General features: G+C 38.5%; 1 long non-coding RNA gene across 1 annotated transcript; it reads left to right on the top strand.

The window, feature by feature from the left end:
- LOC107756513 (uncharacterized) lies at positions 1-25,836 on the top strand. The gene is made up of 3 exons (XR_001641820.1): positions 1-12; positions 15,638-15,642; positions 25,728-25,836. It is a non-coding gene; the product is annotated as an uncharacterized LOC107756513 (long non-coding RNA).
- Positions 25,837-27,679: the final 1,843 nt, after the last annotated feature.

Genomic DNA, 27,679 nt, shown 5'->3' on the forward strand with positions numbered 1-27,679 from the left:
AACAATTGAAATGTTCTTTTCCTGACTCACAAATAAGTCTCAAACTCACTGGTCACAGACAACTTACTAACTCAATGAATCAACTTAATGAAGTTATTACATTAGCTGTTTCCATCACCCTATTTTAATGTGCATTTTGAAGTGTCGCATGAGAAGCGAGTGATGGAAACGCCAAATTTCGAATAATTCCTTAATTCGCAAAAAAGTTAGTACGATCGCTTGAGGTGGTTTTTGACTTGTGCAAAAAAGGGTTGATGTGAATAATGGGAGATGGAAATGCATTTTGTGAATAAATTCCTCCAAGCGCATCGGAAACGCCAAATTTCGAATAAAAATTCCTTAATTCACAAAAAAGTTTTTACGATCGCTTGAGGTGGTTTTTGACTTGTGCAAAAAAGGGTTGATGCGAATAATGGGAGATGGAAATGCATTTTGTGAATAAATTCCTCCAAGCTCATCAAAAAAGTCATGTGACTTTGCGCTATGGGACGGCAAAACCTCGTGAGTGTAGCATGGGCCCGACAGACATCTTATTCAAAGCATGTACGGCAGACACAGAAAGCTATAAAATAATTATAGCCATACTAGTGGGATTCATTGTCCTTATAGCGCAGCCGCTGAGAATAAGAAACGTCAAAGGCAGGCGATCGCTCGCTTGAACTTGTGGCCTCGTAACAAATTCTGTTGGCATAAGATGCGCAGGGGGATGCCGGGGGGCTACGCCAAAGGACCACAAATGAACTTATCATCTAAGCTCTTATCTCATTTTATACACTGGGCTTGTATTCACTACACGGCTGAATTAAATTTCTAGTGGAAAAGCCAGAGGAAGTAATCGTGGCCACAGAGTCAATCTAATCATTCACAGATTGCATTAACATTCCTCCACTGGTAATTACAGGCTAATATATCATATGACGGAAATCAGATGGTAAACATGTGCAAGCTGGGCGTTTGAAACTTCTAGATATAAATGATTGAATAACAGAATGTGTGTTGTGATGAAAAAGGCACACTTCTGTTGCAGTCACGTATTGAACTTTGGATGGAAACCCGGCTATTGAAATCTCACTTGACTCACTGAACTACAAGACATTACTTTTAGCATATCTCAAAGATTCTAATCTTTTTTTTTTTGCATACTGTAAAATATTTACTTGAATTTAGGTTAACATTTAAAATTAATGCATTTGCATACTCGTGGTTCTCTGATGTTGGTTAATGATGGCATGACCTGCAAGTAAACAAATGACATATTTAATATATTTTTTAATACATGCTTTATTTTGGTGGTTTTTATTTTTAAATTATTTTTATTTTGTTAAATAATTAAAACTTGTCGAAGCTTTATATCCAGTCAGGAACCCCCTGCAGTCCCCTAAAATAAATAAATCAATTAAACTTATAAAGTATAATTGGTTGTTCATATTACAATAGTAAAATGTATATGTTCAGAATAGAGTCTTGCTGTAATAAATTCCATACAAATTCAGCTTCATATTGACCAGCTTTGTTGCTTTCACTAAAGCTTAACCAGAATCCAAACTGAAATATTGTACTTATAATTTCCAAATTAGGTGACATAACTCAAAGCATTCTACTATAAATATGTAATTCCAGAGCATTCTCAGGTTCACCCCATGTGACCTTGATTTCATGGAAGAGGCAGATTTGCTTGTTTATATATGCAGAGCAGGCACCACATCAATAGAGCATTAGAAAAGACACATTTTGTAATTTCCTTACTCTCATTTGCTCTGTAAATATTGATGGTTTTCTTTATTACTCCAGTGTTTGAGGAGAACTGGTGCCTCATCATTTTTTGTCGATTGATTTTGCATTTGCAGGGATTCGGGAGGTTTACAGAGTGAATGAATGTCCTCGAATGAATGCACTTTGTATCCTTCTCATCCTCCTTTCCCAGGAGGAGTGGAGAAGAGAGGAGACTGCCAAACAAACCCCAGCTGTCCAGAAGTGTCATGGATGTTTTCAGGCTGGATAGTTTGAAAGCTCAAGTAGGCCTTCAATGACCAGATGAGAAATTCATGGCAGATTCAATATTATTTACACACATTGGTTCAAAAGACATATGAAGAGCTGAGGAGGAGATAGGTCTGAGATCTTCGAGCCTGATATGAGGTCAAAATCGAAGCCAAATTCCACTCCCTTGGGTTCTGTTATCGTTCACTGTAACTCGGTGAACACACACTGACCTCAACCTTGTGAAATCTCAGCAGCTCACCGCCTCCTTGTACATGCCTGGCAACAAAGTGGAACAGACTGCAGGGGTTTCAGAATGTGTTTTTAATAACTGAACTACTTTTAACTTGGCATGGCATCTGAAAACATGGCAGTCAGGACATGGGAGGCAACAGTCGAAGATGTTAGCTAGCACATGGGTTTACAGAAAAACATTAAAAAATAGGATGCAAGAATGTCTACCTTGAATGCAAAATGGAGTGCTTGTTTTATTTTAATTTTTTTATTAGGTGTTTTATTCAATTCTAAGATATCCCAACAGCACTAAAGAGTGTTTTAGTCTCACTTTATTGAATCTTGGAAACTTGTTGTATGATGTTTGATGGTTTGAAACTTACATATTCTAATTGTTTCGCCAGTTTAGGACAACTTTTTCTTCAGACTTTCACCTTCACTCAAACCAGTCTCATTTACAATAGTCTTTGATTCATCCACTGTCAAATTTCTCCCTTAGCACTGAATTTTCACGACGGCAAGGGGATATTTATTGCGTCTACTGGAGGAAACTAACAGATATCAAACCAGCGTGTCTTTCGGCTTCTAAGACTTGCAAATAGATACATTAATGCGTGTGGAAAGTGCAGGGCTATTTGCATTTAGATTTATCTTTCATTTTCATTGATCAACATTTTTCGCCTGCCTACTCGTTTGAGAGGTGAAATTTATGTATTTTTTTTTTTTTTCCCAAGATTCCTCTCTCTTGACTCCTGACAAAGACAGCAATGGACTGAAAAAAAAGACTTCTTGATGTACTATGTCATTTCAATGATGGATGAGATGTCCCTCTTGGGGAAAAACGTAACGAACGGATGAAAAAATTAGCACATGGGACTGAATTGATGTTGGACTGGCTCGTTTCAGACGTTGTAAATCAAACTGAATTGCTAATGCCTTTCTCTTAATAACCCACAACATGTGGTACATTTGAGCGCAAGATCGGCTATGTATCTTTGTTTCAGACCTCTTTCCACTGCTTGTGTGACACAAACTCATATAAATACAGAAAATGCATAAATTAAAGTGATGGTTCACCCAAAAATAAAGTTCTGTCATCATTTACTCACCCTTATTTCATTCTAAACCTGTATGACTTAATTTATTCTGTGCAACAATACAGTATTTTCTCCTTTTCTTTTTTGTTCACATAATGAAAATCAATGGAGGCCAATTGTGTTTCGAACTCAACTTATTTTCATTTTGTGTTCCACAGAAGAAAGAAAGTTATACAGGTTTGGAACAACATCAGGGTTAATAAACGATGAAGAATGTTCTTTGTTTGGGTGAACTATCCCTTTTAACTTATATCTTATGCATTTATACCACTTCCTGTCCCATAAGCAGTGGAATGAGGTCTGAAACAAAGATGCATACTCCCTTTAAGCGGAAAGCAACAGGTGACAGTCTTACCTTTTTATTTCATCTAGAGGCATACATATGGAAGGCAATGAAGATGCACAACATGGAAATGTGTTTCCAAATCTATTTTGTAGAAAAGCTTTCCACTTTTCTGATAAACACAGGCTTGCTTTTGACCTGACAATTCTGACAATGTGACATGTTTTGGCATGTACCTTAAATAACGGCTGTAATTTAGAGGTTTATATTGCTGTTGTTTTTGTATTGTACTGCCCCGGCTAATAATAGTAATCTGACACATCAATGCATGAATCCATCTGATTATTTTCTTCAGTCTGTGGTCTATTCTGGTGTGTGCACCCGCATGCCACTGCGACGTGTTAAAAGGCTGCGTGGTGGTTGTGCAGCTTGAATGAGAGTAGGAAAGGCTATTGTGCAGTGGACTAAATGCTTCTATTCTGCTGGCTGTGGTTTATGGCGTAATGGTAGACAGGGTCACATACTGGGCGTACGGAACGGCTCACTTTATTGGCAGGCCGGAAGAGACGAGGGGAGCTTGTCTCACACATAGCTGCTCTCCGGCTATGTGTGTGACCCCTTGACAGCGACACGCAGAACTGGACTGGCTGAGCGAGTATCATGGGTCAATGAGCCCAAAGGCAGGTCACTCAGACACACACTCTGGCACAAATGTATAGACACACACACACACAGAAATACCTGAGCGTGGATTGAGAAACACAAACTCTCCTACCTCTGTTTTCCAATCTCTCTCAGTCTTTTGTTCTCTTCTTTCTCTCTTAGTCAGCAGTTTTCCGTCAATGGCTTCTCAAAGCACGTGGGAGGTCATCGCGGGAATGGTTAGAAAACGTTTTAAGTGACTTTATGCAATTGAGGAAATAGCAGCTTCACAGGGATTACAAAATGCAAATGGTCTGCTGAGTGTGAAAGAGACCGTCTGGGGCGGCTCATTGTGGAGTATTATTGTACACTGGAATATATTAAGTGTAGGACTGTCAGTCAAATACATTTTAAAACAAATTAAATACATGATATGCAAATTAAATTAATCAAATTATTGACATAAATCAACGTTTGTTAAAAAAGCACCCAAATGATGTTTATTCAAATTGTGTAAGATGCATTAATGCATTAATCAATCACATTACAAAAAGTATTTTGAAAACAATATTTTTTTTTCTTTATTTTCATATAATTTCATAAAAGTTTATCACTGACTCTCTTTCCACAGAGTTTATCATTTCACGTGTTCTTGCATCCATCTTTATGCATCAGATTTGGTCGCTCATTACGATTAAGTCTAAAGGCCTGTTCACACCAAGGATGATATCTATATCGATAACAATAACTATAAAGTTTCAATTATCCTTCTAAATCTGTGGAAATAGGGCAATTATCACAGATATAACGATGACAATACAGAGGATCGATATCGTTGGAATCACTTTGAGAACTTTTTTTTTTCCAGCTAATGAACAATAAAAACATTGACACCCAATCAGAATCAACCCAACTTGAGCATTTAAAGAGGCAGATTACAAAACGTTAGTGTGTGTTTATTATAAACATGACGAGGATGATATAGATGCTAATATAACTATTGTTATCTTTACACTTAATGTTATTGTTAAAACTAGAGATACATTATTCAAGAGTTCTAAAGTCATTATTCTATTTTATTCATGTTTAAATTCCCTTCTCCCTGTAGATCTCATTTGTTCGTTCTCTGATATCTCTGCTCTGGAACGGCATATGTGATACAGACAACAGTAATTATCTGTTGAACCTTAAAAAAAAAAAAATCATAACTGGAGTTTTTACTTCTAATCACCAATTCTCTCTGAACCACTAGAGCAGTAAGAGTTTTTAATTTAGAGTGCGTTCCTTTGCCTTAGCCTTATATTGTGTAGTAAATTATGCCTTTAAAGCCATAAAGTTGAGCAGGCGAAAAGTTAGGAGCAGCTGATGCACTTGTTGAAGGAACCATGATTATTAAATCAATCAATACAGCAATTTAGCAGTCATCCTCAACAAGTGCGAGGTCAAACATATGGCCTCCATGCTTCAGCTAAACCTGCTCGGGAAGATATCTTTAGGTTTGCTTTATTTTCTTTTTCTTACCCAAGAGAGGGCAGCAATCGAAGATATTGCACACGCTCGGAAGTTAAGGCAGGCATCTTCCCCAAACCCATCTCCTCTCCTCACTTTTCTCCTCTCCAGTGGTAATGGAGCGGCACTTTATTTTGATAAAGACGTCAGGTTGAAACTGACTTAGAGCCTGTCAGCAGTCATAATTGCGGGTCGTTCCTCGGGAAGGCCGGAACAGGACCCTGAGGAGAAAACACAATCAGTTTAAGAGTGCCCTCCTCCCCTTCGCAGCCCGGCACACAGAATTGGATCAACCGTGCTCCGATCGTTTGTTCCAGCCCCGACGCCCTGATTGAAAGCCCCTCCGGCTGAGAGGCCGGAGATATGCCAGAGTCGGTCAGCCAGGAAAATACAAGTCAGACAGGCAGTGAGTTACAATAATGCAAGTGTGTCATCAAGCTGTCCCTGTGCAGTGTGTGATGGAGGCCATAAGGTGTTTTAAAAGCGTTTAAACAAACACTTAATAGTACTGAGAGTGACTTGACAAATGCAAACACACTATATCATCTTGATGTATCATCATCTTTATTATTATCATTTAAACTTTAAAGTCTTTAAGCAACACTGTTCACTGTAAAACAACAGCACATAATATAATAACGTAATGTAATATAATACTTGTTGACTTAACTGAAACATGCTGATTTATTATCTGGCATTGCCATCGTTTGAACAAATGGAAACAGTACTAGGCTTCATAAAAAAGTAACCAAAATTGCCCTAAAATAAAAAAAGAAAAAAAGAAAAACTAAAGTATCATTAAAATAATCCATTTAAGAAAGTTACCACATAATGCTTATTCTAAGGTTACCTTATTTTCCCCCATCTTATTTGGTAAATAAAACCAAAATCTAAAAACTTGTCATAACTTCATATGATTTTTCCTGCAAATTAAACCGTAGCTTATGTTAATGAAGTCTATAATCTTTAATACATAATAGAAGTGAATAGAAATAAAGGTGTAATTGAAATGGCCTTGATAAATAAAACCTAAATTAATAAAGGGTCATACTGTCACATATTTATTAATTAATTAATTTATTGCTTGCTTGCTATAATATTTAATGCATAATAGAAGTGAATAGAAATAAAGTTGGAATTGAGATGGTGGAGGGATGAGCTTGATTATTATTTTGACCCCCAAACATTTTATCACTGTTGAATCTGGCTAAATAAAATAAACATGTTTAACTATAGCCATGTGAACATGCAAAATGTGCAACTAAAATATTTACTGCAAACCACATGTTTACCTATCATTGTAATTTCATTCCACTGCTTATGACAGTCAGACTATGTTCAGTTCATCCAATGATGCATATGTTTGTGGCCTTAACATTGAATTATGCAAATGATCCATTTGAGCCGGTTCTGACCCAAATATAACAACAACCTCCATCTCTGGCTTGACTCTACATTGCAAAACTCACTTACTTTATATTTTAAATACAGGTTCTCTGTCCTGGTCTGATTATAGGTTCAATCATGGGCCGATGAGCCAACCTGCTGCACAAGTCGTACTCAAATGGAGCTCTGACAAAACTGGCAATGTCTAACCGGTAGTTTTCGGTATAGTTGCATTGCATGTCAACATGCCAACTCCCTGGCCTGGCAAAGAGAGCTGGCCAGTGCCACGGTCTTAGCTCTCATCTGGTCAGCATCTGTTTCTCATTAGACTGATGGTGTCTGCTGGAGTCCACTTATTCTGTCAGTCCATTAAAACCTCCGGCCAGAGCTGGGAGGGCATACGCCGAGAGGGGGTTATTTGAGAGTGACACGACCGTGAGATGTTACATATTCTCTTCCAATTCTGCTTAATGCTATTTGTTGGCTTCAGGTGATTTTGACTGGGTTAGTAAGTGCATATGTCAGTATTTGGGAGAGCGTGAGGATGCCCACACACACATACACGTGCGCAGATGTGCTTGCCCGAGTCTTCAGTCATTTAGTATGCATCAAACAGCGCCTCTGACCCACTCATCAGTCAGACCCAAATTAATGAAGTCACTAGCCCCTCTCATAAGTGAGAGAACTAATCTTCCTTTTCCCCACTCCCCCTCTCTCTCTTCTTTTCTCTGATACATGCACAGTCCTTTAGAAAGCAATCTTCAGCTTGGAGTTGCTGAATTAGTGTTACTACCACTGTTTATAAGAAAAAAAAGTGTGCCGCATCTAATTACATTTTATTTGGGCCTTCAAGTATCTTAATAAAATCACTTCAACCAGCTGCACTGCGAACAAAGACTATTGTAATCTGCTGGCTGGATGGCCATGAAACATTTCTCTGAGATTTTGAAACACTTGTTTCGAAAACAGGTTTTATTCAAATCTTAAAGATAAAACTAACCATTACTGCATTTTCGGCAAAGTTTTATGAAATGAAAAAAATTGAAATATTCCTTTGAGACCCAAGAACACCATCTAAAAAGAGGATTTGTTTTATGACAGCAAGTAATCCTACTTTTCATGCAGTTGCTCATTTATTTTAATGAAGTAAACAATTTTACATATTCATACTTATCTCCAGTGCTGGGTTGTAAAAAAAAAAAAAAACAGATTCAATATCCTGCATTGTCATTCTTAAACAGGCAGAAGTCTAACACATTTTTTAAAAAACTATTAATATAATATAATATAATATACTATAATATAATGTAATATAATATAATATATAATTAGGGCTGTCATTTTAACTCATTAATCTAATTAAATAGTTATGGAAAAAATAAAGTTAAAATTTTAACGCACTAGATTCCTCGGCCATTAATCAATTAATCTCCACATTGTGTAATTAATTAGATTAAATGTTTTAATTGATTGACAACCTTTAATACAATACAATACAATACAATATAATATTGCAATGCTCCAGCATTCCATGACCCTAATTGGTTTGGAGCTCCAGCATTCCATGACCCTAATTGGTTTGGAGAATGATTGGAAAAACAAAACAACTAAAGAAAGAAAGAAAGCACTGTAGTACACCTCACATGTAAGCCATGCAAGCAAGTAATGGAGTCAGAGTTATGTTGTGATTGACCTTGCATAGTTTTGCTCAGGATTTATTCTAAATACAGGTGATTATATGATCAGTTACTTTTACTTTTGATGTTCCTCGTTGTCCATGACCCTTTCTGAACTGTACTTTACCAGCTGAGAACCACAACTTTAAATCTGGACCGTGTTTGAGATATTGTTTAAATGCAGTTAAAACTTATTTCCCAAGTTGCTGAATGAGCTCAGATTTTCTATTTCCAAGTCTCAAGTGTGCTAAAAACAAATGCAAGTTAATTTGTGAGCATTGTCAGGCCCGCACCAAGTGTTACTGAATTCCCTGCCTTGTTTTAACACTGTCTGGAGAGCTGCTTTCTGATAAGGTTAATGCCAGTCCGTAACCTTAACCACGAGAGTTTCAAAAATCTTTACCCTGGAGTGAGTTCTTGTATGGTTCAGAGGGTCATACAAACAGCAAAGAGAGAAAGTCAAGGAGCATGTCCCGTCCTCATCGCTTCCTCATTCCCCCTCTCTCTTTCTTTTCTCACTCACTATGTATCTCTCCATGGCCCCTGACTCAGAGAACAGCGCTAATATAGATTAGTTTGGAAATTCATTACCCTTCCATTATCTCGCACTGAGCGCCACGCTGTAATGGCTCCCCAGGGAAACAGAGGACACTGCAAGAGCTAAAGGAAGAAATCTTCAGCAATGAGAGAGAGAGAGAGAGAGAGCATATGCGGCACAACACCTAACATCTGTCTTTGCCTCTCAGATCTGGAGGAATGCCATTATATGCATTTGAATGTTCCTCTCAATCTCTCTGTGCAAACAACCATTATATGATTAAGAAATTTAAGACCGGCTTCCAATATTTTTTTTTTTCTTTTCTCATACCATTAAAGGGGACGCTCATCCAAAAATGGAAATCGTCTCATCATATATAATTTACTCATCCTCTCAATTAATTTTAAATTAGTTTTTCTTTTTTTTTTATGCACACAAAATAATCACATGGCTTCAGAAAAGAGCTGTTTATTCATGATGCTGGTTTGCATGTTGACCCAGATGGTTCATTTGCTTAGTGTTTTGTTCTAGGTCAGGTAAACTCACATTCTTGTGGTGGTTGTAATCTTTACACAACGTCATGTTAGCAAACACATTTTTAAAGCAACCAAATCACATTTTAAAGCATTTTCTTAATGCATGCAATTCATGTTTGAATTAATTTGGGTTATAACAAAACTGTAGTCTTTCTCAGAATTGTCTCAGTTATTTAAGTTACAAAATCTTTTGTAATATTATAAATGTCAATTTTGATGAATTTAATTAATTCTTTCTGAGTTTTAATTTCTTAAAATAAATGGATGAATTGATGAATGAATGAATGAATGAATGAATGACTTACTAATTCAAAACATTTGAATAGTTCTTCTTTTACTCATAAATCCAAAGCAACAATTCTAAAAGCCCATGGCTTCCAGGTTTTAGAAATACAAACTTGACAGATCTTATAGTATTCTTATAGTAGTAGTATGTGTTTCTATAATTGTGTTTTTTTTTTTGTATGGAAGAAGGCAGCATGGACTTTAAGCATAATGTATTATATTGGCTCCTCAAAAAAAAAACACATTTCAAACCATTTAAAATTTTATATTATTATTATAAGAATATTTTTAGGCTTGCTTTTTTGTTTGTCATAAAAAGAAAGAGTCAATTCATGCTGTGACACATGAATTGCAACACTGGTTTAAATCTGTCCATCCAGACTGACAGCAACAACAACAGAAGCATCAAATGGGGGGGGGGGAAGGGTTCAACAACTGGTTGTAGATTGTTAAATGATGAAACCTTGGAAAAGGGGTTGAAATGAATAAAAAAATAAGCCTAAATCATAAATGCATTCCATCTCGCCATCTTCTATTCAGAACACATTCTCAATACAGACGATATAGAGCTTGCAATTACTCGCCGGAATTTTCAGCTAAGATAACTAAATTGTTGTAGCAATAACCAGAACGTAACATCAAAATAAAACAGAGCCACAGGCAATGCTAATGCAGTGCTGTTTCATTTGAATAACACACAAAAACATCACAGGACACAAAACAAATAAAAACACCACGTAACTATGTTGGTTTTGTCTCCATGTGTCTGGTGGATAGAATTATAGGCTCAGTTGTATCAGTGTTGATTCAGAGACTAGTCTGCAAGCCAGCAGAAGATAAATTCAACACTCAGAATATTATATGGGCCCAAATCCTCCCACCTAACCAGCTACATACCTCTTATGTCACAATTTCACCAAGCCCAGGCTTACAAGGAAATGTAACTATAGCAATGTTTATCCACGCTCAACAAAAACACCGTTCTGTGGTCGCTTTAAGAGCCTTGGTTACGTTTGGATGTCAGTATTATCATTAATACTAATGTAGCTGGATTATATCTGTTCAAGCAAACATTTATGTATGTATGCTTTGTGTAAAATTGTTAAAATATGTGCCAGCCTGAGGAGGTGAGTCTCATTCCTCCCAAGATTACTTCATTCATTTATTTAAATTTTATTTTTTCTTTCTTCGCCTCTGTCGCCTTTGGCTGCTCACTGGGTGGTTTTGTAAGGCACTATTCTTAGTAAAGCTCCTTTGGAACAATCATCAAAAGCACTATACAGACAGATTGAACTGAATTGAAGTGAATATCTTTGACGGCTGTGATTCAGTTGTATTTTTCATGAGAAATGAGAGTATTGCATCAATGTTACTGTCAGTTAACCTGCCTATTACTTGTTATACATGTATAATACCAGTCAAAAGTTTGAGGTCAGTGTTTTTTTTTTTTTTTTAAGAAATTAATACTTTTATTCAGCAATGAAACATTAAGTTGATCAAAAGTGACAGCAAAGATCTTTGCATGTATTCATCATTGAAACCTGAAAAAATATCTGTCAGTTTCCACAAAAATACATTAAGTTGCATTCAATTACATGATTAAAATGTATTAAAATAGAAGAAAGGTCTATTAAAACACACACACACACACACATTATTATTATTTTACTGTATTTTTGTTCAAATAAATGCAGCCTTGGTGAGCTTAAAAACAAATAATAATAAGTTCCCAAAACTCTTAAACAGTAGTGTTTGTTTGCTTGATAACATGCATGTTGCATTATGTAAACAGTGGGCTATATTGACCCATGTCATTTATAGAGCAATAACTCAGAATTATGTAATTCATACAGTACTGCAATTAAAAATACATCCCCATCTAGCCATCCAAAAGTAACATCCAAAAATAATCAGGAATTCTCTCAAACAAAGTAAAAATTTACCATGGTGCACAGATAAATGTTGCTCAAGAGACATTTTCTTCTCAGAGTGTGTTATCCATCTAATTTCATATCTAATAACTGAATAATAAGTCCCAAACCTAAAACCATCGCCGTCCTCTTACAACGTTCTTCCTATTATCAGTCTTTCATGTGTTTAAATTGTCATCTGACAGTCTGCTTGATAAAGCCAGTCTTACCAATTTGATTCTGGCCCTTTGAGTTTCCATTTTCATCTTTGCCGAACATGTCATGCGTCACAGGTTACACCTCGGCTCGCTAAATTACTGAGAGACAGGGTACAGACAGACAGACACACACACACACACACACACACACACACACATTCCCTTGCAAGCATCAAAGAGGTTATGCTAAGAGATTTGCAAATGGCTGCCTAAGGAGAACTCTGACTATTTTCAATAGTCAGACAGGACCTTCCCCTAAGAGAGGATCCAAGCTGCTTCCAGACAAAATCAGCTGGATCTGGCCGAAAACATATTTCAGCCTTTATCAGCCAGAGGGAATGATGGGAAATGGAGAAAAAAAGAAAAAACAGAAATAAACCACACAAATTCATGCATGTACCAACCAATAAATGCAATGATAAAAAGAGAGGGAAAAAAAAACTTTCAAGTGTGACAAAAAAAATCAGGAAGAGTTGTATCGATCCAAACATTCAAGACCACTAATGTTTCTATTTTGCATTATTTTCTCATTCTATACAAAATGTCAAACTATGAAATTATAGTATCCGCTTAACAGTTTGAAAGAAAAGTTTTAATTAAAAATTAAGATTCATTTCAAAAAGTCTTAGCATCTGCTACTATAATAGTAGCACTTGTCCTGCATGAACTTAATAATAATAATTTTACAATTACTTTATTTATTTATTTATTTATTTTATTTAAGGAAAGTACTTCAACAATAATAATAATAATAATAATACAGTAGTAGTAGTACTTTTCTTAAATGATCATTTTAATTAAAATAATAAAATGATGATAATTATTATTATTATTATTATTATTATTATTATTATTATTATTATTATTATTATTATTATTATTATTATTATTATTATTATTATTATTATTATTATTATTATTATTATTATTGTTGTTGTTGTTGTTGTTACTGTTGTTGCTGTTGTTATCAATTTTCCTAAATGATCATTTTAATTAAAAAAAATAATATTTTATGATATATTACTTCAGTGTATGTGTGTGTGTGTGTGTGTGCGTGTAAACATACATACAAATTAAAAATGTAATATACATCACACACACACACACAGACAGACACACACACACACACACACACACACGTGTGCTGCTGCTGAGCGCCGGGATCTGAAAGTATAAATTCCTAATCAGCCCAGAACATTCCAGACAATTAGAGGGGATCAATGCAATGTCTCCCCTCATATTTCACATTAGAGGGTGACAGAGAACAGATATGACTATGTGCTTTCACATAACCGCTTGGATCACATTACAGAGGAAAAAGCAGTCAAGTTGATAAAGTGTTCTGCTGCTCCGCTTACTCTTCAAAGCATTGGCACGGGAGACTCGAGACTCTCTGGAAGTGTTTGAACCTTAACAAACACCCTCTTCTAAGATTCTCTAATTTATTAGGTTCTCCTAATCAAAACGAATCTAGATGAAAAATGTTTGAAAACAACACTGCACAGGTTGCAAAGCTCAGAGACTTTTAAGCTGGTGCTAACAGGAGTAGTGGTCTTTGTCAACTTCCTGCAAACAGACTAGCTCGACACCCACAGAAGCTTTTGACGCTTGACAGTACCTGCAAAACTCCATGAATTATACAATGCACTTTAACATACTCCTACTAATTTTTTTTATGCTTCTGTTAAAGTCTTTGCCGAGATTGATTGAGGAGACAAAGTCCTTCAGAATAATTAAGCAGCTACTTCAAAAAGAAAGAGCAAACGCCGTTTTGTGGATTCTTTTGAGCACCTACAGTTTGCATTTGTTGGAGCGCTTGTAAAATACCTCATTAACTCATTTTTAATTCACAATTAAGTCTTTTTTCTTTGATTTTCATACTTCTATCAGACATAAAAGACTCACAAAGAAATTCACTTTTTGGTCTTAATATATATATATATATATATATTGCTTTATTTGGTTGATTGTTTCATGGTATGTTCTTAAAGTTTGTTATGTTCTTTTCTTATTAAAAAAAACCTCACACATCCTTTGGAGTTCTTTTCATTATTACATATTCTTAAAGTCAAAATGTAACTATTGAAGGTTTTATGAGTATATTTAAATATATATATATATATATATATATATATAGTGACTATTTTGCATTATTTTCTCATTCTATACAAAATGTCAAACTATGAAATTATAGTATCCGCTTAACAGTTTGAAAGAAAAGTTTTAATTAAAAATTAAGATTCATTTCAAAAAGTCTTAGCATCTGCTACTATAATAGTAGCACTTGTCCTGCATGAACTTAATAATAATAATTTTACAATTACTTTATTTATTTATTTATTTATTTTATTTAAGGAAAGTACTTCAACAATAATAATAATAATAATAATACAGTAGTAGTAGTACTTTTCCTAAATGATCATTTTAATTAAAAAAAATAATATTTTATGATATATTACTTCAGTGTATGTGTGTGTGTGTGTGTGTGCGTGTAAACATACATACAAATTAAAAATGTAATATACATACATATGCAAAATATACATTATCATATAGAGAAAATAAATGCATTAATTTTTTCATTTATTCGTTTATTTATTTATTTTCATTTAATATGATATCAGACTCATGGACTTTAATAGCGAGTGCAAGAGAAAGAGTAAAGCTATTTGTGTGTGTACTTGTGTATCTGTCCTCCTTTCCGCCCTCCAGCCGTGTTTGTGAGGTCTTTGTCGTTATGAGTAAGAAGATCTTGGCATTGGCATGGGAGCAGCCGTATTATTCACACGCTCTTACGAATGCAATTTCTCAGAGCTTAAGATGAAGATAGCAGCCGTTCTCATTTATAAGCCCACAGGATGGGAGTGAAAAAAAAGAGAAAACATCTGCATAAGGAAGTGAGAAAAAGACAGGGAGGAACGAAAGAGAGGCAAAAATGCGTGAGGGTTGATGGAGAGGTGAAAATTCTCCACATTATCCATGAGGCCTATCTCTTTATCTCAGGCTCGGTAATTGAAGCGACTTGTATAGAGGAAGTCAGCACGTTTGGTGCAGAATATCTTGGCCGGGCTGATTGAATGCTATAATAAGAGCATTATGGCAATGTTTATACCTCATGTATTATTCATGCGCTGGTCTTAACTTCTCCAGGGATACTTTTAGCACAAGTAAAATGGCGTAGCATGGTTCGGCGGTGCTGGATGAGCCATCTGAAAGCGTAAAGTTCAACATCAACATTGAAAGCAGCAGACTAAAAGAAACGCACAGCAGAGACAATCAGAACAATGCGTCGCTGAGGATTTAAATATGGTAAAACCGAGACATTGGGACTCGTGTGTGTCAGCGCATGTCTAAAGGAGGATTATCACGCCTGCGAGAAGAGTCGTTACGGTTTGCCCGCTGCGGAGGTGATTGAGAAGTTGATACACCATCACGTCGAGCCAGGTGGCGTATGTTCACACACATGGGAGACAGACCACTGTCGAAGGATTAGTTCTGAAGATATAAATATGTAGTTGTGTCTCGAGAAGCCTTAGACTCTCTTTCTGGCTCTCTTTTCCCACTTTCCTTCGCTCTTGCTGTCCTTCACCTTGCCTGGCTCTGAGCGAGCTTATTACACAACTCATAGGCTGCAGATGGGGCACGTCTGACATCCCACAAACACTCACACACACCGAGAGTGCCACAATCGCACATACACACACAGATGGGGCATGCAGGGACAGAGCGTGGACCAAGGCAAAGGGTGTGCGAGTGTGACAGAGTGTGACAGAGATCCGTCACTTCAGTGCAAAAAGCATCCGGAGCCCCCCCAGAGATGAGGTGCTCTGTGACAGGCCCGATCTCCACACACACACACACACACACACACACACACACTACTCAAGCAGGTTCTCAGAGTTCTCATTGTTTGCCCATATGTATTGGGAAGTTTAGGACTGGAAATCAGTCTAGAATGGAGTATAATTAAGTATTAATATAATTAAGTGAATGATAATTCACCCGTTTGCTAACTTAAGCCAGACTTAGCCACTGAATTAGTCTGCCCTCCAAAGACGTGATTGGACACAAACGTGCAAAATTACTGACCACACCCCCAAATCTTTTTAAATAGCCTCATAATAGGTGCGATAGGTCATTTCGCAAAACACCACTTACAGTTATATCTGACAGGTAGTAGGGTAAAATGTAATGTGATATTTTAAAAATATATTGATGTTATACAGTATAAGTATTGGTCTTTCTTTCTTTTCATGTAATCTATACTGGAAAGAAAAACAAACAAACAAACAAACAAAGTTTAACCCATTCAATCCATGTTTTGTACTTTAGCCAATCAAAATACTTAAAATATAATAATAATAATAATAATAATCCAACTATTTATTATTATTTTAACTATTAATTACCATTATTATTACCAGTAGTAGTAGTAGTAGTAGTATTTATTTATTTATTTATTCGTCATTTAACTTTTTTTTTTTCATGTCAACCACTGGGAGGAAAAATGTAAACACATATTTCATGTACTTTAGCCAATCAAAATGAATTGAAATCAAGTTAACATCTAATAATAATAATAATAATAATAATAATAATAATAATAGCTATCTGATAACACTAGTTTTATTGCTCAAAGGAATGCGGGCAGAGCACAACTCACAATTCATCTACCCTTAGGAAAGACACACAATGCCCATAAAAATGGACTCTTCTCTAATGAATTCATAGGAAAACCTTTCTGTGAATGAATACATCTCCTCAGGACATTGTGTATACCATTACTGTTCTTGTATATTGTCTTTTGAATTGTATACTGTTTTGTGTGTGTAGCCTTCAAAATGGCCAACGGGACAAATTATATCCAGTTTTCGCATTTTTAGGTTGTTATTTGTTCCATTTTCACCTCTAAATCACTGTATTTTCTTCTTGTCCATTTCCAGTTCAGTCCTCTAACAGAGTTTGCTCAGCAGAACATACATTAGCTCTGATGACTAGTGCATTTTGTCATCTCTAAAATGTGTTTCTTCAGTGTAACTTCTGAATCAGCTAGTTATTTCTGACAGTTTAGTTTGAGAGTATTGTTGTGAAATGTATTTTAGTATAGCATATTTTAGTAGTAGTGGCTTTCAAAGTTTTAATTACCTTTAAAAGGACACCAAGAATTGTAATGGGTTGGTTAGTTATTTAGTTGGTTAGTTAGTGGAAGTTTCAGAGTTGTCTTTGACACCAAAAAATTGACACCAAAATTGTGGTTAGTAAGTTAGGTTGTTAGTTACTTGGTGCAGGCCTGGCTCCAGAATCAAATCACTGAGGTTGCTTCTTAAATTAATCAGGGTGCTGTAACTATATATGAAGAGTTAATTTGCAAAAACCGATAAATGCCACTTTAAAAAAAATTTGCTGATTGCCGTGCATTATTCTTCACATATAGCGCAAATTGAACCCTAAACACATTTTGTCAAAAAAGCTGGTTTTGTCCACTTTCAAGGCATCGCAAGTTCACGTTTTACTGCAATACATATTACATATTCCCTACATTATTAAAAATCAACACTAGCCACTTACCACTTAAACACACACACACACACACAGATCAGAAGTAGAGACACTGTGGACCACAGAAAGCATCCCTCTCATTCCCACACTGATTTAGAGCCCTCATCTTCAAAGCAGCGCCTTAACATTGACTCCCAGAGAGACACCGTGAGAACATCAGACTGAAAACACATCAATTCATCTCTTTGGTCATCAGAGAAGCTACTGCATGATAAATATTTCTGAATTCCATTACAGATACATACAGTGGCCACAAAATTTTATGACACTTATTCCAAAATTTTGTTGTAAATAAATAACTTTGTACCTTAGTAAAGAGTATCTATCTATCTGTCTGTTGGTCTGTCGGTCTGTCTGTCTGTCTGTCGGTCTGTCTGTCTGTCTAGTGGAGATCAGTGAGATTTTTAATGGTTTTTAAAGAAGTTTCTTATGCTCAATAAGACATGCATTTATTTGATAAAAAATACAGAAAAACTGTAATTTTGTGAAATGTTATTGCAATTTAAAATCAAATGTTACACAGGTAGGTCTTTACCTGCTAGGGCATTGCTGCCTTACGCACCTCCTCCGGTGCCTACGAACTGGCAGGCTGCAGGGATTATCAGCCGTGTACCACCGCTCATTGACGTTTCGCCCCTTTAATCCCGGAATGCCACCTGGTGGCGGGGCAGTGTCAGGGACATCTCCCTGTCACCCCCTGCAGCCTGCGTCTGTGCTAGGTGGTGCCCCAACACGCATCCTTCCTCTTTATCCAGAGCCAAAAGCTACTCTTCTCGGCTTCTTCAGCCAGATCTTTGAGGGCCTTCCTAAAGCGTGCTCCAGACACTCCCAGCTCTCTCATGAGGTAAACAACTTTAAAATATAATTTATTCCTGTGAAGCAAAGCTTAATTTTCAGTGTTATTACTCCAGTCTTCAGTGCTACATGATCTTTCAGAAATAATTCTAATATGCTGATTTATAATTAATGTTGGAAACAGTTGTCCTGCTTAATTTTTGACACTGAAGACTGGAGTAATGGAGTAATGACTAATGAAAATTCATTGCTGCGTCACAAAAATACATTTAATTTTTTATAGTATATTAAAATAGGAAACCAATATTAGAAACTGCAATAATATTTCACAATATTACTGTTTTTTTCTGTAAATTTGATCAAATAAATGCAGCCTTGATGAGCATAAGAGACTTCATTAAAAAAACATTATACATATATACAGCTATGTAAGTACACTATTTGTAGACTATAGACTGATTTGCCAAGCATTAAAAAAGTTATAAAAATAAAAAATTAGTAGTTTAAAATAATAATTCAGAAATGTAATACAACATGTTCCACATTAATGAGGGCGCATAGATCATAATGATGATAGGGTTGGACTGACCATTATATAAAGTTGTACAGTCTTTTACAAATTTGAGTCAAGTAAGGAAGAAAAAGGACTCCAAAAAAACACTGACATCTGTTTCTGTGTCTGTCCTGTTTAAAAGGAGGGGAAAATGAGAGAAGATTCTGCTAATCCGTGTTACCAAATCTCTGACTAGATCGCTCATCTGAAATTAATAACTTTGATCCAGGTCTCCATGGCAACCCTTGGCTGATTTGGGTCTTAATCTCTCTTAATGTTGTGTAATGTGTTTCTTAGGGGTCTAAGCGCTTTTTATAACCGTACAAAGTCACACACACACCCACATATACACATGAACGCTTCTGGTCAGTGATAAACCTGACTGTTATGTACCTGAGAGGTACATAAACAGAAATAAGGACGATGATGTACTTTGTATAGTAATTAGTTCTTAGGGATTTGTAAAAACTAGAAGGGAATAGTAACATATTGCATATAAGCTATTTTAAAGTGCAGATTAACCTATAGTGCTGTTTGCAGAACAGATGGAATCTGTTGTGTTGCTTCTGAGCATACAGCTGTGACAGTATGCTTAAAGTGTAACATCCACGGATATGTCGTGTTAAAGGATTGTCCGGTCTGACACAAGGGTTGATAAGCATAAAACATGCTCATTCTAGTGCTTATGACTGCATGTTTGTTTGTGTATTTTAAGTAATCTATAATGACTTCATATGTGTTTTTGTGCTTACTGAGATAATATGGTATAAAGTGGTCTTTATCTCCATGTATCCTTCTGGTCTTCTCCTCCATTTTAGCCTCTTAATCCGACTGCATCCAGAATAATATTCCCAACACTGCTACTGCTTACTTCATGAGAGTCCTATTTATTTTCAGTCCTGTGGGAACAGGGAGAGGGGAATCTTGGTTGAAAGAGGACAGGCTGATTTATTTATTGGATAATTTCAGATATGCTGTAAAAGTTCATGGAAATGATTCATTAGTGAAAAATGCACAGAGACTTTATGAGAAGAGGCTTTCTACTCATTTGAGGGACGTGACACTTTTTTTTTTTTACAAAAATGTGGTTTGCTTGACAATCAAGTCATATGTTTTGTGTGAGAAACAGTGCTAAGCTTAAAGTTTATATTTGCTAAACATCTTGACATAGCTGTCCTTGGCACACGAGTAAAGTAATGCCTGATTATCGAGATATTTTCAAGTAATCAGTTGATCCAGTTCATAAAACTGGTCTGAATTATTTGTTGACAGTTCAGAATGATCCAGTTCACAATTTGTTAATTAAATAAAAATAAACATTTACTAAATAAAATAATTCCGCTAGTTGCACCGAGAAACAACTTACTAGCAAATTTTAGTCAACAACCACTTTTTTTCCTTACACAAAGTTATCATTTGGCTCCGTGTTGTTATTGTGAACAAAAACTATTAAAAATAATTTTGGGTAATTAAAATAAAGCTTAAGTAAAATGAAGATATTGGTTGAAAACCTTAAACTTACCTTAATCGGAACATAACTTGTATAAATACATAAAATATTTTATGTAAACCATGTGTTTTTAAAGAAACTCATACAATTCACACATGTATTTTTTTCTTATTTGGAGAAAACGTCTCTTCCTCGAGGGAAGAGACGCTGCGTCGAAACGCTATGGGAACGCCTTCAGCGTGACCACGCTCTGAATCACATGTGTAATCAGTCCAATGGATGTGCGAGACGTCACAGGCGGGGCGACGTAGCGACCAGGAAGCTTAAAAGCACGGGCGGTGGATACAGCGGCAGCTTCTGCGAAATGAAGCAAATGCTTGCAGGCATGTCGGAAGTATAGCACTGAGATGCAACGTCTCGTTCCCTCGGGGAACCAGGGTTACATGCGTAACCTAGAGACATTCCCCTTCAGGAACTCAAGCTGTGTCGAAACACTATGGGAACGAGTATGCCAACACTGCCAGACTTACAAATCCCTGCCTAGTGTGGAAGAGCACAGCTAGGGCGAGAGAACAGAAGAGTCCGGAGTGGCTCGCATATCAAAGCCATACAACCTCACAAACGTTAGGGGCGTGGACCAACCCGCAGCGTTGCAGATGTCCTGCATAGACACACCTGCCAGAAAGGCCTTGGAGGACGCCACACATCTGGTAGAGTGAGCCTTGACCCCCAAGGGGGAGGGGAGATCAGAGGACTCATAGGAAAGACAAATGGCATCTACTATCCACTGGCTGAGGGTCTGTTTAGTAGCAGGAAGACCTCTCTTGGGGGGACCATAGCACACTAGCAGTTGGTCCGCCCTTCTCCACAGGGCAGCTCTGTGGACGTATGCGTCCAGTGATCGCACTGGACACATACAGTTAAGCTTCTGCTGGTCAGGATCCAGAAAAGGAGGAGGGAACTTTATGTACATAGCCCGCTCGCGGGTAGAGAAACGCTTTGGCCAGACCGGGCACAAAGTCTAGGTAAGAAGGGGCCACTGAGAGGGTTTGCAAATCCCCAAATCTTGAGAGAAGAAATCGCCAGAAGAAAGGTAGTGTTAATAGTGAGATGACGATCAGATATCTCCTCTATAGGCTCAAAAGGAGGTTTACAGAGAGCCTCTAGAACCACAGCCAGGTCTCACGGGGGGACACGGGATCGTACTGGAGGCCTCAGCCTCAGCGCACCTCGGAAGAAACGTGTAACTAGGGGGTGTCTGCACACTGACTCACCACTGAGAGGGGCGTGGTAGGCCGCAATGCTACTAGCAGTAGACGGACCCCGTCCCGGCTTACTCTCTCCAGAACTTCCAGGAGCAGAGCGATCGGGGGAAAGGGGTACAGACGAAGCCTTGGCCAAGTCTGTACCATAGCGTCCAGTCCGAGAGGAGCTGGATGAGTCCGAGAGAACCAGAGGGGACAGTGCGATGTCTCCTGAGTCGCAAACTGGGTCCACCTGAGCCTGGCCAAACACTCTCCATATCTGCTTCACCACCTCAGCGTGAGGAGTCTGCCCTGGGACCACACAAGGATGTGGGTGCACCAGCCTGTAAAGGGGGCGTGAACGCAGACCTTCCTGGTGGTTGATGTAAGAGAACCACCAACACATGGCGATCTCTTAGGTCTGGGAGAAAGTGTTTCAACGCTAGAAACATGGCCAGCATCTCCAGGCAGTTGATGTGCCATGTGAGATGGCGACCGCTCCACAGACCACGGGCCGAGTGGCCACTCATGTCCGCTCCCCAACCAGTGAGGGACGAAATCGTCGCTAGTGTTACGTGGCGAAAGGAGCTCCCAGCATCGGGCCCTGAGACAAGAACCAAGGCTTCCTCCAAATGTCTAAAAAAGTTTTTAAAACTGCTTGACAGTGAGTGACCGGCCTTATCTCGCACACAGCATCCACAAACTTCGTGAAAGTGCGTGGTGAGAGTGCAAGGCCGAAGGGAAGAACCCGATATTGGAAAGCTTTGCCCCCAAAAGCAAACCTCAGGAACTTCCTGTGTTGGGGAAGGATGGAAATATGAAAGTATGCGTCTTTTAGATCGATCATGACAAACCAGTCCTCGGACCTGATCTGAGACACGACTTGTTTGATTGTGAGCATCCTGAACTTCAGTCGCATGACTGAGCGGTTCAATTGACACAGATCTAAAATGGGACGCAACCCTCCATCCTTCTTTGGAATGATGAAGTACCGGATGTGGAACCTGGACTCTCTGTCGAGAGGAGGGACCACCTCGATGGCCTCCTTCCTCAAGAGAGTGTTTACTACTTGTTCCATTACCAGAGCCTGCTCGGGGCCCACCAGAGTGGGAATGACCCCGTTGAAACGAGGCGGAGGAGAACCAAACTGGATTCTGTAGCCTCTCTCTACAGTGTGCAGGACCCATTGAGACACATTTGGCAGAAGTTTCCACTCTCGAGACTGGCCTCTGGTGTAATCAGAGTGGCTACCTCTGTGCCCTGAAGCGGCGGACCGGCAGGGGACGGCCGAACTAGCTGCTCTAGAGACCTCGGAAGAGGTAGCGAGCCTCCCAGTACCGCTACGTTTCCGGGCGGAGACTGAGAGAAGCGCTTGCCAGAGACCGCTGTGCCCTGAAGCACCGTTGGTGGCAGGGTTGGCAGATCGATCTCCTGAGGGCACTGAGGAGAGATGGGCACCGTATGATGAGGTGTACACCACTACGTTCGGCGTCGCTGAACAGGCCAGAAGGCGCAAGCGGGGCGTCCATGAGGAAGACCCTGTCCTTCTCTTTCATATCGGACAGGGTCAACCACAGGTGTCTCTCCGCCGCCACCAGTGCTGCCATAGACCTGCCAATGGCGCGGGCGGGCTCTTTGGTGGCATGGAGAGACAGATCAGCGGTTCGTCTGAGCTCGGTGATATCCTCAGACTTAATCTCCTCGCCCTCATCCAGCTCTTTCAGCAGATCGGCTTGGTAGGCCTGCAACACCGCCATGGTGTGTAAGCAAACATCAGCCTGACCTGCTGCCGTGTACCCCTTGCCCACCAGCTCTGAGGTGGTCCGCAGCGACTTGGAGAGCAATGCCGGAGCCTTCAGGGACGATGCCGCGCGGGGGACAGATAGATCACAAGCGTCTGTTCGACCCTGGGCATCACCCTGTAGCCGTGATCACTCAGCACCGCCACGTTGGCATAATGACTGGAGGCGGGACTGAAGATACGGGCCAAAAAGGGTCTCGCCCATTACCTCGACACATCGATGTGGAGGTCGGGGAAGAAAGGCAGGCTTACTCCGCAGAAAGCGTACATTGAGCTTGCTTTTCTGCAGTTCAGCCTGTTTCTCGGCGGGCCAGTCGATGTTTAGATTGGCCACGGCGCGAGTAACCACCTCCAATAGCTCCTCATACTGGAGCGATTGGGGGGCGAGTCCTCAGCGACGCCCTCCATGTCAAACTCCTCTGAGGAAGACAGGCGGAGGGTTGAGCCCTCTCCCCAGGGGGAAGAAACCGCAGAGCGGGCTTCCAATCCCAGAGAGCAGGTTCTGGATCTGGTGGGTGAGGAAGAAGAAAGGGACTCACCCATCTCCATTCTCTCCACCAGATCCATCTGCGATCCCCACGAGCGCAGCCGCCACTCAACCTCGGCAGAAGCAGGGCCGGCACCGCGAGGAACGCTCCTTGAAGAGAGCCTTCCGGGAGCGAAGCATACCCAGTGGCAGACGCTCGCAATTCGGGCAGTCAGCTTCCTCGAGAGCTGACTCTGCGTGCTTCACTCCCAAGCAGACAACACACAGACTGTGTGTATCCCCACCCGTAATGTAGCACGGGCAGGGAGGAACACACAGCCTGAAACGCTGCCTGCTCTCTCCAGGTGTTTTGTCTTATCACTCACCTTTGGCATGACTTATAGTGAGGGACAGACAACACTAAATAAGTTTCACAAACGGAGAAGACTGACACACACACAGAGCGCTTGCTGAATGACAGAAAGCTGTCACTCTATCCACCGCACGTGCTTTTAAGCTTCCTGGTCGCTACGTCATAGTTCCTGAAGGGGAGCTATGATATTTGGTTGCATGGTATTGTCCCCGCACCTAGCTATTGAACACATTGGGTTATATAGACATGATTGAATTATTATTTAAAATATTATAGTAAAATATGAAGATGACAGGGTGGACCAGCACATGACGTGGTGGACACATAAAGCAGAACACACAAAGCATGACAAAATGTGACAATGAAATATTTCAATCATGTGTATGTCCACCCTATCGAGTCTAAGTGGCTGACAGGGTGGACATTTTGAGCTTCAATTAGCATATTAACTTACAACAAACTGTGACTAGCATGATTTCACCATCCAGCTAGGATCTTCCACAATTACCCCATCAACTTCGTGATTTTCCCACCCCTTTCCGGAATTATGAATCCCTGACAATTTTCAAGCGATAGCTGAAAACTCATCTCTTTCGACGTTACTTGACTTCATCCTAAATTTAAAAAATAATCTTTATTTATTCCTTCCCTTTCTAGCTTGTACTTATTTGAATGGCTGACAGGGTGGACATTTTGAGCTTCAATTAGCATATTAACTTACAACAAACTGTGACTAGCATGATTTCACCATCCAGCTAGGATCTTCCACAATTACCCCATCAACTTCGGTCAGCAATCTTGGTGTAATCTTTGATGACCAGCTGACCTTCAAAGACCACATTGCAAAGACTCTTTATGAAGAATCGCTTTATGTATTCCCCAATTGTAAGTCGCTTTGGATAAAGGCATCTGCAAAATTACTAAATGTAAATGTAATGTAAATGAATAGTTAGTCTGGTCGTTGAAGATAATTTGGTATGTTTAAACTTACATATTTTGAAAATACTGTATTCTAATCACTTCTGGCATATTTTATGCCGACAGGGTGGACATGTTAAGCTTTGGCAAAGCAAGTAAGCAAACTCAGACAAAGGAAATTTGTCAATTGAAAAGTCACCAACTTGCTCACCTCAGCGGCTGAAATTCCCGCCACTGAAGAGACAGAAAATCTGTTGTCCTGATGTCACTAAAGGGAATGGCCTTCTTAAAGGGGCAGATTCCCCAATACGACAGGGTGGACAGCCATTCAAGGGACATGGACAAACTCTTCTTTTTTATTAAATAAAAATATTGTTTTTATTACCAAATGATCAATACACTCAAATTGAGTAATCTCTCATTTAACAAAATATTAATAGGAGAACAAAATTTTAAAATTTTATGATTTGACAATATTCTACTATCATTCAAATTTGATGAGCAGTGTATGGGACATAGCAAATTGTTATGAATATAAAAACTTAGCTTAATATACCCTTTCATAGTCATTTTTATGTTAAGTTATCATGGCAAATGAGTTATTTATGTACAGGACACCAAAAGGCACCCTACAGTGCTATTGATCAACATAATAAAATTAACATTTTTAGATTAACAGAAAATAGAATTTTCAGTGAACTAATCCTTAAGAATTAATAAGGAATAAGAAAGCAAGAGACAAAAAAAGAGAAGGATAATTAGTGAACGTTAGTTTTCTTAAAAACATGCATACATATTTCACAAGTGTTTTGTCAGTTCACCCCTCTCTGTCTAAACACATAAAGACAGACAGACACTCATATACACACAGACATGCATGCAAAGACAGGCGGAGAATGCTTTCCTGCTGTATGAATCTTTAAAACATGCAATGAAAGTTTGATCAAAGTTCAGGACTCACACTGGATATTGAGGCTGTTGTCACGATAATTACACAAGATCAAAGCAAGCAGACCAGAACAAGAACACCAGAAGCTATTGACAGTCCTTATTCCAGTTTTGAAACCATCAGCGAGAGTGTCTTTCATTCATAGTCAAACTTACACCAGTTTAATTTTGATCTCTTTGTATTGTCCTCTATAGAGCACCACTGATTACATAGATACATAGAAAACATTGCTATTATACTTTAGAATTCCACTTCAAAATGATTTGAAAGTATAATTATTTACTGCTTCATTCTGATCTGGTTCATTTTCATGACAGATAAATGAAGGCCCAACACCACAGGAAGTCTGCGGAAAGATATAATCAATGCCTGAGAGAGTAGCTGTGTGGGTGAGAGCGTGTTTCATGCGTACAAAGCTTTGTAAGGGAGAGGCCATTGGCACGCTGCAGGCTGGCATGTCATGTGCCAGCGCTGACAGACGCTATGGAGAAGTCCGCTGCTCTGTGTCCTGACTGCAGAGAAGGTCACAGCAGACCTGCAGGACAGATGACTGTCCAAGACCCCGTCGCCCCCAGTACCACCCCAGAGCAGGACAGACTGGTCCAGAAACTGATTCTGCCTCTTCATCTGGCCCTTCTGCTATATGCACAAGGCATATAAAAAAATATAGTAAATATATAGGCTGTACACACACTTACTGATTTGAGTTTATGAGGTTATATTTCAGGACTGAAACCTTTCCAACGGTGCGGTTGCTGCATAGAATCCAAATTCAACCAAACCTATTTAGCCTCCTTACTTTATATTACCTACACAGGCAGCTGTCTTTTAAAATGTCATGGAGCCTCATAACTGTCTGATTTGAATGAATGAAAAACACATAATTTTATGTAAATATAAAAATTTACCAATATTTGATTACTAAAAAAAAAAATTTTTTTAACTCAATTTGCCACATCAAATGAAACTTAGACCAAGCTTGTTGCAGTGCATTCTGAGATTATAAAGAACACATACAATGTTGCATTTTTTATTTTGACCAAAAAAAAGTACAAATATAAACAATTTTCAATTTGTTAACAGTAGTTAGTTCATTAATAATGAACTACATTTTCGTATAGTAATTATTAATCTAGGTTTATAAATATTACTATTAATTTAGATATTAAAATTATCATTGGTATTTCTCTTTTTTTTCTTTGCCAACTTATATTATTTATTCATAATCTAATTTTATGAAGGTTAAAAACTGAAAATGTTACAATTCTTACAAACTG

The sequence above is a fragment of the Sinocyclocheilus rhinocerous genome, unplaced genomic scaffold, assembly GCF_001515625.1.
Source record: "Sinocyclocheilus rhinocerous isolate Xijiao unplaced genomic scaffold, SAMN03320098_v1.1 scaffold111, whole genome shotgun sequence".
Classification (NCBI taxonomy): Eukaryota; Metazoa; Chordata; class Actinopteri; order Cypriniformes; family Cyprinidae; genus Sinocyclocheilus; species Sinocyclocheilus rhinocerous.